The following is a 4,834-nucleotide window of genomic DNA, read 5'->3' as shown; positions in this document are numbered from 1 at the left end:
AAAAAAAAAAAAAAAAAAAAGGTTTACAAACTCTTCTTTTAAAAATGTTTTCAGATCACCCAGCACATTCTCTGCAATATGCTTAAGGATGCTTATTTCTGGGATACATTTGTTTTTAGGAAGTGAACAAAAGTTAATCTGAGCAAAGCATATTCATTTTTTATCTGAATTTTTAAAAAGAATATAGGTTTATACAAATAGATTACTATCATTTTCAAATAATAACTATGAACTATTTCAATAGTATCCTCACTGTGGCTGAATAAATCAGCTTATTCAATCTACTTGGTTGGAAAAGTTGTTAGTCTCCACTGCTTTTGCCCATCACTAAATAAATGACTGAGTCCTTCCCAACATCAAGAGAAAAAAAAAAATAAATAAAGTTATGTACTTTGGATTCTAAAGGTGAAGAATGAGAATAAAGAAAGTGGAAAAATAGAAGCTTTGGTTGATCCTGTCACTGTTTTTAGTGAACGTGGTGATATAGTATATCTTAATGCATCTATTCTAATATAACAGAAAAAAGTAGATACAGTTTTGATCTGCAAAGAAATAGTAGTAAGAAATCATTCCTAGCACTTTTGATTAGTAAAAAATTATGACAATGGTGGAAATACGAAAAGAAGTTATACCAAATGTAGGAAAAATCTAAGAAAATTTTGCTACAGTTAAAAGTGCACTATGAGTAAAATGAGGAAGAGATATTTAAAGAATTTAAAAATAATACTTTCAACTACTAACTGAAACATTTTAAAGTAAACATTCTTAATAGTACACCTTGGAAAGAAGGGCTTATTATCTATTATATTTTCTCCGAGCTTCAAATAATTTTATCAATTTGCTTCATCTATTTTAATTCAATGCTTAAAATATTTTAAAAGTCTCTGGACTTGATATTTTAATAAAATCTGTGATTTCTCCAGGGTTGGCAAATCTCATCATACACTGAATGTTTTACTGAAAGGTAATTTCAAATGGACCAAGAATCTTTAAGAGATACTTTTAAAGTTAAAATGGACTGAGGTCAATCTAGATGTGCATAAATGATACAATTTAAGTGCTGCAAGGGTGGTCTAGGTTCTGATTTCCAACACAATTGCTCTCTTACAGCATGGTTCCTCGGGGTCCTAAAGCATTTTAAAAATATTATGTTAACTATCCTTCAGTATCATCATGAGGGAGGCTGAACCTATTATATCCAATTTGGAGGTGATAAAAATAAGTCAATGAGAGGTTAAGTTGCTTATTCAAGGTCGCCAGCAAGTTCTAGTGAAGCTAAAAATGAGTCTCATCTTGAAATGATGTCATCTGACCAGGGGACTCATTCAGAGCCATTATGCTAAATATAAATTTTAGATAAAAGCAATAATTTCATTGAAGACAGAACCTAAAAGGTAGAAAAAAGAAACCCCATAACACTACAATTATATTTTCATACTTAACATTTTGTTTTCCCACATTGCTGCTTCAAATTTCTAATTCCAAAAGCACCTCATTTTCAAGAAAAATAATGAAATTAAGGTAGAGTTAAATGACAATGAAGATGATGTTTACCAAATGGCAGCACAAGCTTGCAGACATCTGGGAAATTTGGGGGCTATAATTACTTGTTCTATAGATGTATTGCTAAGGCACTGCTAGTTGTCTAATCTATGAAGCCAAATTATTAGCCTTTGTGAAATTAAAGCATGATTATTTGAATCAGGCCCAGAAAAAGAGATTGCATTGCAATGCTGTCACAGGAAGCAAGAATCACTAAAAGACACTACAGCTGTTCAAGCAGCAACTAGATAGACAAACAAATGAAGGCACCTTGTGGTTTCTCCTGCCAATGTCTAAAACAGCCAGTTCTTGACAGTTTTCAAAGTACAAAGGCCATTGCAAGCAGCTAATCAATTCTCTGTGCTTCCTCTACACAGCCAAATAAATTATTTCCCACTGAAATCATATTGATTATTTAGGAAAAACAAAAGAGAAACACATCAAATACTTCAGTAATTGGAGGCTCCTTAGTAGATGGAGTTTACTTTCTTACATTTCTTTCATTAAAACAGAGATTATTTTCCCCAAGAATTGAGCTACAGTGAATAACAAAAGATATAAAGCAGGTTAAATGTTATCAGAGAGTTATAAGCAAAATATTTTAACACATAAACAATAACCAATGACGGATTCAATAAGAAAAATTAAATTTGGTAACACCTGCACACCTTGAATGCACTCACAGGCTAAGTGATTGATTTATTCCTCCAAAATCCTGCATAATGGTTAAACTACACATATATTTGGAGCAAAAAAAAAAAAAAAAAGAAAATCCGTAAATGTTTTTGTCACTTCTTGGCCATCATCATAGATTTTACGGAATCCTTCTGGGCTACAAACACCCCTACAGAACCAATAAATTCTCTTTTATGCTTATCTGAATTGGTAACGAAATTCATTCCATGTTAAACACCCTAGGGGTAGCAGAATTGATTTTACCCAGTGTTCTGGACAATATTTAGTTTCACAATGAAAAAGGTTACCTTGTGGCTGCTGTGCTCAATTGGCATCTACATTTGCCATATGACTGGGAGTGATATATGTATGTCCCTTGACAAGGTAAGATGCCATGACAAATTTAATTTCTACTCATTAATAGATAGCTAAAATATATTTCTTCTATTTGATAATATGAAGAGTCAATGTATGACAATGCAAAACAAAGAGTTTGCCCATTCTAATTATATTATTTCTAATGATTTGAACTACAATCAACGTGTTTTACCAGTCAATCAGAACATATTTTATTTCCAAAATATAACCTGTTTGCCACATTGCCAATTCTTTTCTGATTCTAAAAAGCAATGCCAGCGGCTTTGTACTCAAGATACAAAACTTCTAATCTGGAACAGGTTACCTTTCCCTCAAACTACTATTGTCAGAATTATTTGTGAATCCCCCCAAAAAAACCATATTCCAAGAATAACAAAAGCCAGAGCTGGAGATACACATTTTCCTGCCTGTGTTAGTTTGTTCTCACACTGCTGTAAATGACTGAGAGGTGACAACGTGCTAGCAGCCCTCACTCTCAGTGCCTCCTCGGCCACCAGGTCCACTCTGGCAGCGCTTGAGGAGCCCTTCAGCCCACCACGGCACCGTGGAAGCCCCTCTCTGGGCTGGCTGAGGCCGGAGCCGCCTCCCTCTGCTTGCGGGGAGGTGTGGAGGGAGAGGCAGCAGCAGGAACTGGGGCTGCAGCGAGGCACTCGCTGGCCAGTGTGAGTTCCTGCAGGTGCGGATGGGGCTCAAGGGGCCCACACATGCCCCAGGGCAGTGAGGGTAATAGCACCCGGGCCAGCAGCTGCCGAGGTTGGGCCTGGTCACCCAGCAGTGCTGGCCCACCAGGGCTGCACTCAAATTCTCGCTGCCTCCAAGCGGGACAGGGCTCAGGACCTGCAGTAGGCCATGACTGAGCTCCCTGCCTGAGGTGGGCTCCCAGGCAGCCCAAACATCCATGACGGGCGCAGTCCCCTGCTCCATGGAGTCTGGTCCCATCTATAGCCCAAGGGCTGAGGAGTGCAGGGGCAGCTTGGGACTGATGGGCAGCTCCACCTGCAGCGCAGGTGCAGGATCCACTAGGTGAAGCCAGCTGGGCTCCTGAGCAGGATGGGGACTTGGAGAACTTTTATATCTAGCGGGAGGATTATGTGTGCGCTAATCAACACTCTGTATCTAGCTAACCTAGTGGTGACTTGGTGGACTAGCACTCTGTGACTCTGTCTAATTCAAGGATTGTAAATGCACCAATCAGCACTCTGTGTCTAGCTCAAGGTTTGTAAATACACCAATTGATACTCTGTATCTAGCTAACTTTGTATCTAGCTAACTAGCACTCTGTGACTCTGTGTCCAGCTCAATGATTGTAAAGGCACCAGTCAGCCCTCTGTCAAAACAGACCAATCAGCTCTCTGTAAAATGGACCAATCAGCAGGATGTGGGTGGGGCCAGATAAGGGAATAAAAGCAGGCTGCTGGAGTCAACCAGCGGCAACCAGCTTGGGTCACCTTCCATGGTGTGGAAGCTTTATTCTTTCTCTCTTTGCAATAAATCTTGCTGCTGCTCACTCTTTAGGTCATTACTGTCTTTATGAGCTGTAACACTCACCACAAAGGACTGCAGCTTCACTCCTGAAGCCAGACCACCAACCCACCAGAAGGAAGAAGCTCCAGACACATCTGAACGTCTGAAGGAACAAACTCCGGACACACCATCTTTAAGAACTGTAACACTCACCGCAAGGGTCCACGGCTTCGTGCTTGAAGTCAGTGAGACCAAGAACCCACCAATTCCGGACACACTACTACCTGAGGCTTTGTAATGTGTGAAGAAAAGAGGTTGAATTGACTCAAAGCAGGATATACAAGAGGCATGCCTGGGAAGGCCTCCAGAAACTTACAACTGTGGCAGAAGGCAAAGGGGAAACAAGCATGTGTTCACATGACCAGCAGGAAAGAGAGAGAAAAAAGGGGGAAGCACTGTAAACTTTTAAGCAGCTAGATCTCATGAGAACGTCATAAGGAAAGTTCACCCCATTATTAAATAAACTCCTGGAAGGAGGTCAATCAGAAGAAAATACAGCCAGGCATGGTGGCACACACCTGTAATCCCAGTACTTTAGGAGGCCGAGGCAGGCTCATTGCTTGAGGCCAGGAGTTTGAGACCAGGCTGGCCAATATAACAAAAGCCCATCTCTACTAAAAATACAAAAATTAGCCAGGCATGGTGGTGCACACCTGTAGTCCCAGCTACTTCAGAGGCCCAGGCACAAAAACTACTTGAACCCAGTGGGTGGAAG

Source organism: Rhinopithecus bieti, unplaced genomic scaffold, assembly GCF_001698545.2.
Source record: "Rhinopithecus bieti isolate Rb0 unplaced genomic scaffold, ASM169854v2 scaffold_37857, whole genome shotgun sequence".
NCBI classification, from domain to species: domain Eukaryota; kingdom Metazoa; phylum Chordata; class Mammalia; order Primates; family Cercopithecidae; genus Rhinopithecus; species Rhinopithecus bieti.
The sequence above is the reverse complement of the archived record's forward strand: the minus strand, read 5'-3'. Positions refer to the sequence as shown.